The sequence below is a fragment of the Monodelphis domestica genome, chromosome 5 (genome assembly GCF_027887165.1).
Source record: "Monodelphis domestica isolate mMonDom1 chromosome 5, mMonDom1.pri, whole genome shotgun sequence".
Taxonomy (NCBI): Eukaryota; Metazoa; Chordata; class Mammalia; order Didelphimorphia; family Didelphidae; genus Monodelphis; species Monodelphis domestica.
In genome coordinates this window covers 161,134,498-161,147,356 of record NC_077231.1, presented here as the reverse complement: position 1 = coordinate 161,147,356, position 12,859 = coordinate 161,134,498, and the positions used below count along the sequence as shown (strand labels likewise).

The following is a 12,859-nucleotide window of genomic DNA, read 5'->3' as shown; positions in this document are numbered from 1 at the left end:
ATCAACCTTGAAAACTTGATGTTAAAGTGTCCTGTGCAGGCCAGTTTTTTAGCTAATAAAGAAGCAAGGTGGTTATGATGGATAGAGTGCTGGAACTGCGAACAGGAAGACCTGAGTTCAGATACCTCCTCAGACACTAGTTGTGTGACTCTGGGCTAATCACTAAACCTTTCAATTTACTCATTTGTAAATTGAAATAATAACATCTACTTCCAAGACTATTGTGAGGGTTCAAATGTGATAATATTTCTAAGCACATAATATAGTGCCTAGAATATAGTAGATTCTATATAAATACTGGGTGTTTGTTGTTATTATCATTGTTATTGCTTTTATTGTTTTTATTTAGTTCATATTATTTAGGAGACCATATTAATTGCTCAATCTCAATTTAATATAAAGAAGAATTTTTCTCTTTCATGTCATTTCTGTACATTGGTTTTAAAGTATCCTTTTTGGGCAAGGAAAGAATAATTTATTATTATTATTATTGTGTCACTTCATAGAAATGCATCATAAACTGTCTGACATCTCTATGAATGACAGTCATTCAGAATTGTTACCTAAAGGATAAATTTTAAAAAATTTCATTTGCCAAAATGGTTTATGATGTAGATTTATTTCAATAAAATTGGGAAATCCCGATATGGAAGAATCTTCCTTTAGTGAAGAATGACAATCCTTCTATGGCTTATATTCTTACAGAGCTGACTAGGGCACAGAGTGGCTAAATGAAGTGGTCACAGTCATGTAGTTAATATATGTCAGAGGCAAGATTTGAACACAGAATTTTGAGATGACTTCCTCAGGATCAGATGGTCACCATATGTTAGACATGTGGTTATACTCGAGAGACAGCTTGCTCTATAATTCTATTTGTCTCATCCAACAAAATAAATAAATAAAAGATTCAAATATACAAGCATATAAAATAAATACCCTTTAATAACATTTTATCCATTCAGTCACTAAAGAGATTTTCCTAAAATGCAGGTCTGATCACATCAGTTCCTTACTCAAAAAACTCCAGGGACTACCTATTGCCTTCAACATCAAATATAAAATTCTCTGTATGACAATCTAAGCCCTCCATAACTTAATTCCTGTCTACCTTTTCAGTATTCTTAAAACCTTATTCTCTAACACTTATCATCGTCTGCGGAAAACTTTCCCCACTTCCTCTTAATTTTGGCATTTTCATTCTGTTAATTATTTCCTATTTTTCCTGAGTATAAGTGGCCTTTCATATATATTTGCATGTTGTCTCTTGCATTAGATTTTAAGCTCCTTGTATGCAAGTACTGTCTTTTACCTCCTTTTGTATCCCCTTAGAGCATAGAGCAGTGTCTGATGCACTTAATAAATGTTCATTGAATTAGTTATAAGCTTAATATAATTGTTGTATTATCTTCATTTAAGCCTATTATAATGTTATAAAAAGAATCCTCTATTCATTATGTTATATTACCACAGCCTTATATCTTCATCTTATTCTTTGGCATATAAATCATATGAACATAGGATAAAGTTTTGTCTTTACTACTCCTGAGAAAATGCTTTTTCCTTTTGTCAATTTTCAGCAGCCCAGGGATTGGAGAATTGGTTTGTCAAGTAACCAGAACAAAAAAGTATACTGAATCCAGCTTATTAACTTTTCTTTCTACTTTTACAGGTAGCAAGAGACATTTTGGATACAGATGAAAACCATGTCATGATCAAGATCTTCAGTAACATTGACTCAAATAATCAAGATTTCACATAGTTTGTGTGCACAAACTATTCTAAAGAGAAGCTGAGAAATTGATCTTAAGCTAAACAGCAATGCTTTTTATGAAGGACTATTATTAGGATGCTATTACAGTAAATAAAATACCATGCCCCCATCAGATCTTTTAAAATGCATCATGATTGAATTGGTTGCAAAGTGCATAGAACACAATTTTAGATGAGGAATTGTTCCTATCTCTAGTACTGATCAGTGAGAGAGAATCAGTATAAAATTTGAAGTCTTCATAGGACAGTAGGACTGTGCTTCCCTCTTCCTGAATGTTCCAGGGTAAATAAGCTGTCAGCAACTGTGTTGTCTATAGATAGTGACAATATAAGGTTGATTGTATTTTTTTTCCCTCTAAGACAATCCAATTCTTCATCAGAAAGAACTAATTTGAAATGTCAATGGGAAATATATTAATATTGGAACAACTCTTTCTACCTTAGATAACCGATTTGGAAAGAAACAAAAAAGACATTAAGTACTTTTTGCTCAAGCATAATCCTTGTTCTTCTTTATCTTGTGCTCATGAAAATGAAGACCATTCAATCACCTGTCTTTTTATTTTTATGAAGATGAGCTTGGTTATTTTCCCCAAAAAACAACTTGTGAGTATAGCCTTTGAATCTTCTAAGACTTAAGATTGGTTATTGCAGAATGCTGCAATGTGATCAGAGCTGTGAATCATAGGAGTTTTGCATTATGGACTATAAATCAATGATAGAACGTGTATATTAATAACTGCATTTGTGATAGTATAATGGAGGAATGCACAGCAATTCCCAAAAGGCCTGATTTAAAACTCAAATTATTTCAGTTAGTCCTATATTATAATACTCTGTTCTTTCATTTTCATTTAGCTCTTATGCTTTCTTTTTGTTCTCCCCAAATCTGAATATTTTAAGGTATCTTTTTTCACCCAGGTTCTAAGTTTTGCTATTTGATTACCCTTCAACTTGACTTTTTTCTGAAGGGTTGGGGAAGAAAAGGCAGGAATACCTTCATTCCTTCTCTAGTTCACTTTAAAAAAATAGTCATCAAAAATTGAGGTGCTCTTGGAGGAGTTTGCCCTCCCCATTTATAGGGCTTTTAATGACTTGTTTATTCTTTAGTCATTGATGACACCAATGTATGGTAGCAAAAAGAGTTCACTCTTCTTAGAAGTATTCACTTTGTGTTTCTAGCATAGAAAGAAACAGCAAAATAATTATGTATTTTTTAAGTCTAGCATAAAACCAAGAAACAGAACATTACACTTTTTATATTAAAATTGGGAACATGTATGCCAATTTCTAAATCTCAATAAGTACCTTGGCAGGTCTGGAGGGAAAATCTCCTTGAAGAAGTCAGAAAAGATATAACAAAATGAGTTGAGTGGGAGATATAAATGGATATCAGTATGTTAAATCAAACCCTGATTGGTTTACTGTGACATAAAAAATATACTTTCAAATATTAACCAGTCAATAAGATAACCAAAAGAATTTATATGATAACATATAGTCACATAACCCTTAAGAAATCTCATTTGAAAGAAAAAACTTAGACTTCTGTCAATGAAAACTTATCGGGAAGATTAAAAAATAACAACAAAGTCTTTATATTCTAGTAGATAAAGGATGAGTTTAACATACCTTGGGGTATATGATCTACCTCCAGTCCCCAATGCCTAGATAAACAGTCCTTTTCAATCCAAATTAGACCTGAGTGCGGCTGGGTAATATTGCTAGAACTTAGTGACATAGTGACATTCATAATCAATTCTGGCCCCGATTCAAGCAAAGGGGTGAAGTTGGTTGTTTTCTCTCCCCATGTGCATTAGTTGTTTAAATGTAGCCTTAACTTTTTGGCACTCCTTTTATATTCTAGACAATTCATTTCAAATTTTTAAAATTCTATGACTATATGCATGATGTCTGTATTGAAAAGATTCCATAGTAAACTGAACACTTTTTCACTGTTGAAAAGACAATATCAAAGAGAGAAAGTTATGTTTTTCATATGAAAACGTGATGGGTGGATTTTTCATAGTTGTATTTCTTGTGTATTTGTGCAAAAATAGTGCTTTTTTTTTTCAAATGACTGACTGGCTAGTTTTCAATGGGGTTAAATGTTTGAGGATTTGTAATTGTTTATGGGTGAAATGCATGATTAAAAAAATACAAACCTACACAGAGTGACAGAAAAGCACATTTCATCCTTAATCTTGATTACAAAAAATTCATGAAAATCCTCGAAAACTGGTTTTTGTGCATAAAAATTGCCATTTGAAAAACATCTAGTTTTTTAAGACAAAATCAATGCTTCCTGCTGTTAATATGTGAGCTGAGAAACAAAAAAAAAGTGATATTGTGCTTGGATTCTCAGAAAAAATATGTATATTATATATATATATATATATTTAGCACTGCTTGTGAAAGCAACAGGTGTAGTTATATAAAGCTTGTTCATGTATTGAAATTTAACTTTGTTAAAAGGGCTGAATGCTTGTTTTAAAAGATGTGTATGTGTGCAATAATGTCTCAATCATTTTCTATATTTTTAATGACCCATGATAAATATCTGAGCTACAGACAAACCATTTTTTCCCTGTTGGAGTTTAATTTGAGGGATGACCCAGTTTTCTATTTAAAGTTACCCATAGCAGGAGCAGAGTAGTAATGATGCTTCTGCATTTCCTTTCCCACAAAAACATGGAAATCTTGGATGTTTGGAGCCATCCTGATTGCATTCTGGATACTTCTATAATTTTGGTCTCTTTACATACTTATTAAAAGAATTGTGCTTCTCCTTCCTCCAAAGGTACCCTCAGCCTTTTATTTTTATTGCAAGGTAACTGAACTAATAATTCCCAAATGAATTAATAGTTTATATTTATACTGAAAATACAGAACATTATGCCTTTCAAGTTCATGACTCATAATAACACCATTTTGAAATATGTGTGAAAATAAATAAGCTTCTACTACTAAAAAAAAATTCAAGGTTTTTTTTTGCTTCCTTTCCCCTCTTATTGTTATTGCTATTTCATGTATTTGTGGTGTTATTATGTTAAATTTAGCTGTATAGACATTCTCTTTATATTGTTTGGATTGATCATTTTGTGCCTTTATTCCTATTTAATTTTCAGTTAAAATTTAAGCATATTTCCTCACTGTTGTTGATGAACTTACAGCACATGTGCCAAAGTGAGCTTCTCTCTTCCCCCTTTTCACACACATCACAGCCCAACTACCAAGCAGCCCAATTGGAACACCTCCTCTTTCCCCTGTCTTGGGTAAAGGGTGGGGGGTGGGGTGCTCACATCTGATGTGATAGTTGTAGTTTGGGTATTTTGTCTCTAAAAGGTTTGCCATCACTGTTGTAGGATGATGGAAGGAGATATATAAGGGATATTAAAGATATAGTCCAATGCTGTTGTTTTACAGTTGAGGAAATGGATGCCCATGGAGATTAAGTGAATTATCTTAGTCATATGACTAATGTTAGTACCCAGACTTAAACTCAGAACCTCTAATTCCAAAGTAATAATTTTTTTTTCTAAACTATGCTACTTCCCAAAATATCCCCATATGACAAAACCAATGAAAAAATTAATTATATTTATACATAGTCCTAAAGGATAGTGGAATAGATAATACAAGATTGTTTTGCTGGGTTTTTTTAATGTTCCATATAACCTTGGAAAACATTGTAGGGACGCTTTATTGCTTAATGATGACATTAATTTGATTCTATGTGTATTTGCTATACTAAAAAGTAAGTCTACACAGTGAATCTATTTAGTGTGAACAATTTGTATAAATATCCCACTTAAGGAATTAGGAACACAAATGCTTTGCAATTCTTAAATGTCCATATTTTGACTTTGATGTTAGAATAATAAAATAAATCTATAAGTTAGTATAAGTTGGTGAGTTGAAATTTGATTGGCAGCCCCCTTCAGATCATTTTTAATGATGATTAAAAAGAAAACAGAGACAACCACAGGGTCAAGTACCTGAATCTTCTAAGATGTTAATTCTTAATTCCTCAATAATTCAATAATTTTCATTTTTACTTCCTCAAAACTAATTCTTATTCTGAACACAGTATCAGGTGAAGTGATTATTTCTTAAGTTAATCTGCAACAAAAGGTTCAAATAAAATAATAGAAAAATATTATCTTTCCCCACTGCACTTGGTTAAGATGTGTTACACCAACTAGAACTTTTCCCTTGTGGCTGAATATTTGTGGCTAATATTTGTTGTGACAATGTTTTATTCTCCCACAAGAAATTATACATTCAAACATACAGTTATGATATAAACCATCAGTAACCCCTGATAAGGTCAATATCAGAGAGCTTTCTGTCCAGTGCCAAATTCAATACAGATTTCCTACATATTCACATTCCTAACTTATTCTTTGATATAGAACTGAACAGGATCTCCAGGGTCATCTAATTCAATAGGTTCATTTTACACATGAGGAAACGGAGGATCAGTAAATTCAATGATTTGTCCAAGCTCACACAGCTTCAAAGTGGATTTTGAATAATTCTTCAATACTATTATAATACAATAACAGAGATAGACCTTGAAGGGATTTCAGAGCCTTCTTCTCCTCTTCTCTCCTCTCCTCTCCACCCTTTGGAGGCAGGTTACTAACTGAATCTGGCAGACCAGTATAAAAATTCTATTGTTTTACAGAATGAACATTTGTCCCACACTGATATTAAGCAAGCCTAATTACAACCCTTCCCAGAATACCTCCATCAATAATCAAAGATCCTCAGCTTTTGATATGTAATAAAAAAATTATGCCATTTATCAGTTTAGGTATTAGCTGCTTTTGGACTGTTTTATTTCCCAGTATTTCATAGGTCTTCCATCATTCTGCAATGGAGCATCCATGCAACCTAGAATCAATTCCTTGGCCCTTATCAGGCATGAGTTTAATCCCATTTGTACCCCAAAGACTTCCTTTTTCACCACATCCTTGTTCCACTTAATCCCCTTGATGCAGCCTGCAATTTTCTTTTTTCTTTTATCACTCTTCACTATGCTTCAGAATTCTTATGGTGAAAACAGGTGATCTAGAAATTTTGCATATAAAAGAGAAGAGTGAAGCGAAGTAGCATAATAAATTGTCAGAAAGTTCCCTCTCTCAATAGATTAGATGCTGGAAGAAGAAATAGCAAGCAAGATTCCAGGACCAGGCCAATCTACATCTCTTACCTATTGGGTTTTTAACATGTCCCTGAACTAGCCACTAGATGGCAGACATAGACCTAAAGTTAAATGTTCTATTCTTGGAAGAAAACACATCCATAGAGAAGAGATGAAAAGATTTTTTGTTCATTTTTCCTGTTTATTTGACTGAATTAGAATAAGAGCCTCACATTGATATTTTCTTTACAACTATACATCATTCTTCACTAAACATATTCATGAAAATAATGAAATGATTTTGAAAAAGAAAGAAAGAAAATAAGGAACAATAGGTTTTGAATCAGTAGTTCTGAGCTCCATTCCTATGACTTATGAACAAGGCATTTAAATTTGAGGACCTCAATTTCTTCATCTGGAAAATGGGCTCAATTAGATAAAGAACAAGGTCATTATCTATTAACAATCTTTGATCTTAATGGAATGAATTTTGGATATAGAGTTGAAAACCTGTTATCTCTACCATTAACTACAAAGAGAATGATGGGCAAATTTAGCCTCTCTCTTCCACAGTTTCTTCACATGTAAAATGAAGGGGTTGGAATAAATGATATTTAGAATTCTTTCTAGCCCTGAGATTATTCTAACTTTATTAAGAACTTTTTGACTTGCAAATAATACTTCCTAAAAAGTGTCCAGGTACTTGATATTATATCTTTGTCTCTTAATATAGGATATGTCTCCTTATTCTTAGCCATAACCTGCATTAGAAATTTGTGGGAGGGATATAGAACTACGCAAATGATCCTTAATTTACTGACACTCAGGAATTATTTCTTTTGGCTTTTCATGAGTTGGCATTGCCCTTTGCATATAGATGACCTAGGAAAATGATATTGTTGTCGGGGGTTAGAAGTGAGGCCCTGGGGCTCAGGATGGGTAACTTAGCTTAGAAATAAAAAGAGAACAGGCTGTGATGGCCACAGAGTAGAAGCAAGGATCTTCTCCTCACAACTGACTAATATAAATCACCTCAAAATATTAAAAAATAAAAATCAGATGAGTAAAGGGGCTCTACCTTAGGGCTCAACATTGAAGGTAGGCAGAGTTTGGGCATTTCCAAGCTATAAGGGGTAATACCTACCAAAGCATGAGCTGATCATCTCTCCTGCTCCCAAACTACAGCACCAGAGTCAGAGCAAGCTCAGGGCAATCTCTAGGTTCTTGGGGGGGGTGATTAGCATAATACTGGCCACCAACACCCAAGAACTACAACATATAACTACTAAAAAAATAAGAAAAAGCCTCTGATGTTGGATAACTTCTATGGAGAAAAATAGCAGAGTATAGAAATGACAGCAGAGAGTGACAAAAAAGCACATACATCCAAACTTTCTAAAAAAAATGGAAATTGGTCACAAGCTCTGAAGGAACTCAAAAAGGAATTCAAGAAACAAGTAAGAAAGATTGAACAAACATGACAAGAAAAATAAAAAAATAGAAATGAAAGTTATTAAAAAAAGAAAATAACAGTTTAAAAGACAGGATCTCCCACTTGGAAAAAGAAGCCCAGAAATCATATGAAATGATTAGCAAATTGGAGAATAGAATTGACCTACTAGAAGCCATTAAAAGCAGGATAGACCAAACCAAAAAGGAAAATCAAAAGATCATAGCTGAAATTCAGTATTTAAAGACTAGAATTGGGTAAGTAGAAGCTAATGATCTCACAAGACCACAAAAATTAATAAAGCAAAGTCAAAAGAATGAAAAAATAGAAACATGAAATACCTCATTGAGAAGATGATGGAGATGGAGAACAGATCTAGGAGAGTCAATATGAGAATCATTGGTCTACCAGAAGACCTGGAAAAGAAACAGAGTCCTTGAAATCATATTAAAACAAATTATTCAAGAAAAATTCACTGATAATCTTGAACAAGAGCTCAAAATGGACAATGAAAGAGTCCATAGATCATCCTCTAAATTAAATCCACAAAAATAATTGCCAGGAATGTAATTGCCAAATTCAAGAGATTATAAACTAAGGAAAAATATTATAAGAAGTCAGAAAGAGATAATTCAAATATAAAGGAGCAGCAATGAGGACTACACAGGATCTGGCAGCCTTCACACTAAAGGATTCCAAAGCTTGGAATATGATATTCAGAAGGGCAAGAGAACTGGGTCTATAACCAAAAGGGAGGGAAAGGAAGGGAGGAGAGGGAATTTAATAGACCTTAAAGGAAAAATAAGATGGGAATAAGAAGAGATGGGGTGGGAAAGAAAGATAAGGGTGGGGAAAAGGGGGACGAATTAAAAGCATAACACTGGTTTATAAGGAAATAGTAAAAGAAGAAAAGCCAAAACTAGGTGAGGAAAACAAAATGATGGGGAATACACAGGTGGCAATCATAACTCTGAATGTGAATGGGATGAACTTACCCATAAAATGGAAGCAGCAGAATGTATTAGAAAACAAAATCCCATCATATGTTGTCTACAAGAAACACACATGATCCAGGTAGACACACATAGGGTAAAGGAAAGAGGCTGGAGCAAAATATATTGGGCATCAACTGAGAAAAAGAAGGCAGGAGTTGCAATCATGATATCTGACAAAGTCAAAGTAAAAATAGATCTGATTAAAAGAGAAAAGTAAGGCAATTACATTCTGATAAAAGGCAGTATAGACAATGAAGAAATAACAGTACTCAACATGTATGCAGCAAATGGTATAGCATCTAGATTTTTAAAGGAGAAACTATTGGAGTTTAAGGAGGAAGTAGATAGTAAAACTATACTAGTGGGGGACCTGAACTTTCCTCTATCAGATCCATATAAATCAAACCAAAAAATAAATAAAAAAGTGGTAAGAGATGTGAATGAAATTCTAGAAAAATTAGAGTTAATAGATATATGGAGAAAAAAATAGGGACAAAAAGAAATATACCTTCTTTTCAGCATTCACAAAGACTGACCATGTACTAGGGCATAAAAGCAATGCCAAACAATGAAAAAAGCAGAAATTATAAAGGCAGCTTTTTCAGCTCATAATGCAATAAAAATTAAAATTAATAAGGGTACATGGAGAGGCAAATCAAATCAAAAACTAATTGGAAATTAAATAATATGATTATCCAAAATCTGTTGATTAAAGAACAAACAATAGAAACAATAATTTCATTGAAGAGAATGACAATGAGGAGACATCACATCAAACCCTAGGGGGTGAAGCCAAAGCAGTACTCAGGGAAAAATTTATATCCCTGAGTGCATATATCAACAATTCAGAAAGGGAAGAGGTCAATAAATTGGACATTCAAATTAAAAAACTAGAAAGAGAACAAATTAAAAATCCCAAAATAAAAACCAAATTGGAAATACTAAAAGTCAAAGGAGAAATTAATAAAATTGAAACAAAAAGAACTATTGAATTAATAAATAAGACTAGGAGCTGGTACTTTGAAAAATAAAATAGACAAAGTACTGGGTAATAAAAAAATAAAAGGAAAGGAGAAAATCAAATTAAAAGTATCAAAGATGAAAAGGGCAAGCTCACCCCTATTGAAGATAAAATTAAAGTAATTATTAAGATCTATCTTGCTCAATTATAGGGCAATAAAAATGGCAATCTAGGTGAAATGGATGAATATATACAAAAATATAAATTGCCTAGATTAACAGAAGAGAAAATAGAATACTTATATAATCCTCTATCAGAAAGAAATTGAACAAGCTATCAAAAAACTCCCTAAGAGAAAAACCCCAGGGCCAAATGAATTCACAAATGAATTTTATTAAACATTTAAAGAACAACTAATCCCAATATTATACAAACTATTTCACAACATAAGAAAATATGGAGTTTTACCAAATTTCTTTTATGATGCAAATATGGTACTGATTACAATGCCAGGGAGACCAAAACTGGAGGAAAAAACTATAGACCAATCTCCTTAAAGAACATAGATGCAGAAATCTTAAATATAATACTAGCAAAAAGACTCCAGTAAGTGATCACAAGAATTATCCACTATGATCAGGTGGGATTAATACCAGGAATGCAAGGATAGTTTAATATTGGAATAACCATTCACATAATTGACCATATCAACAACATGTTACAGACAAAAAGAATGGTTGCCATAAACTGTGACCACAAAAATATGGGTTCAAGCCTTTGAATTGCCAAAAGCATAAAGATAATTTTTAGTGTCTTGATTTAAATAAAAAATAAGTGGTCACCATGGGAAAAATTCCCAAATATGAAATACCCAAGTCAGCTAGGTTTTATGGAGATTTTAATTAATACAAATGAAGGAATTAAAGAAAGGGAGAGAGACAGTAAGAGGAAATAATAAGAAGGCTAGGGCCTAGGCCATTGGCCTAGGCCTTTTCTTTTAAGAGAGAAAACTAAGTCAGTCTTTAATCACTCACCACAAGATTGTCCCAAGCAAAACTCTAGTGTTCAGAGAGACCCTCCAGTTCAGTTCCTGAGCTCAACTAAGTTTAGCCACCAAGAGACCTCCAATTCAGCTTCCTAAGCTGAACTAAGTCCAGAGGCCTCTGACCTCCTTTTAAAGAGAATTTTCTCCTAGGCCACCTCCCCTAAATTTTCACATCTACCAATCACAGGAGACGTTTTCCAAAAGACTGACAATTCTTAATTCACATCTTGTTATCACCTTCTTAATTTGCATCTTGTTATCATCTTCTCTGGGTAGACTAAAACTTCTGAATATTTCACACCTCTTTGCTAAGGTTGTCCCTTCCAAGTTGCCTGACCTTTCAGTGATTAATTTGACCTTCATAGGTACTTAGCACCCTTTTGTATTAGATCTAAAAATAGATCTAGCTTAAGGGCTTTTGGCCTCACTAGAAGTATGAGTTAAGTACTTTCATTGTTCACTAAGGAGTTTTACAACTTTATCTTCCCCTAAAGTATGCCTAAGTATGAGTGGAGTAATTTTAAAGTTCCCAATACATTCCTGATGAAGTTCCTCCATTCTTTAAATGGGAATATCCCTAACCATAACCTTAACATAATGTTCCAAGGTAGAGTCTGAGAAATTTTAAGATTCACAAACCAAAGCAACAGAAATCACATGATCATCTAGGTAGATACAGTAAAAGGCTTTGAGAAAATATAATATTCATTCCTATTGAAAACACTAGAAAGTATAGGAATAGATGAGCCTTTCCTTAAAATAATAAACAGTATATATCTAAAACCATCAGCACATATCACCTGCAATGGGGATAAATTAGAATCCTTCCCAGTAAGATTAGGAGTGAAGCAAGGATGCCCATTATCTTTATTATTTAACAATGTATAAGAAACACTAGCAGTAGCAATTAGAGAAGAAAAAGAAATTTAAAGGATTAAGATAGGCAATGAGGAGACCAAGTTATAGCTCTTTACAGATGATATGATGATCTACTTAAAGAATCCTAGAGAATCAACTAAAAAGCGAGTCGAAATAATCAACATTAGAAAACTTGCAGTATACAAAATAAACTCACATAAATCATCCACATTTCTATATACTTCCAATACAACTCAGCAGCAAGAGTTAGAAAGAGAAATTCCATTTAAAATGACCCTAGACAATATAAAATATTTAGGAATCTATTTGCCAAGACAAACATAGGAATTATATGAACACAACTACAAAACACTTTCCCCACAATAAAAATTAGATCTAAATGATTGGAAAAAATTAATTGCTCATGGGTAGGATGAGATAACATAATAAAAATGACAATCCTAGTCCAATTAATTTACTTATTCAGTACCATACCTATCAAACTACGAAGAAACTTTTTTAAATTGAATTTGAACAATTATAACAAAGTTCAATTGAAAGAACAAAAGATCAAGAGTATCAAGGGAATTAATGGAAAAAATGTGAAAGATGGGGTCTTAACAGTACT

The 12,859-nt window shown here is 32.9% G+C and overlaps 1 protein-coding gene across 11 annotated transcripts in view; it reads left to right on the top strand.

The window, feature by feature from the left end:
• The window catches only part of CD36 (CD36 molecule), a 143,929-nt gene extending 139,179 nt beyond the window's left edge, over positions 1 to 4,750 (top strand). For all 11 annotated transcript variants that reach the window (XM_056799494.1, XM_007504025.2, XM_056799490.1 and 8 more), the window contains one exon: positions 1,673 to 4,750. The gene's annotated coding sequence lies outside the window, so the exon portion shown is untranslated. The remainder of the gene's footprint in view (positions 1 to 1,672) is intronic.
• The last annotated feature ends 8,109 nt before the right edge of the window (positions 4,751 to 12,859 follow it).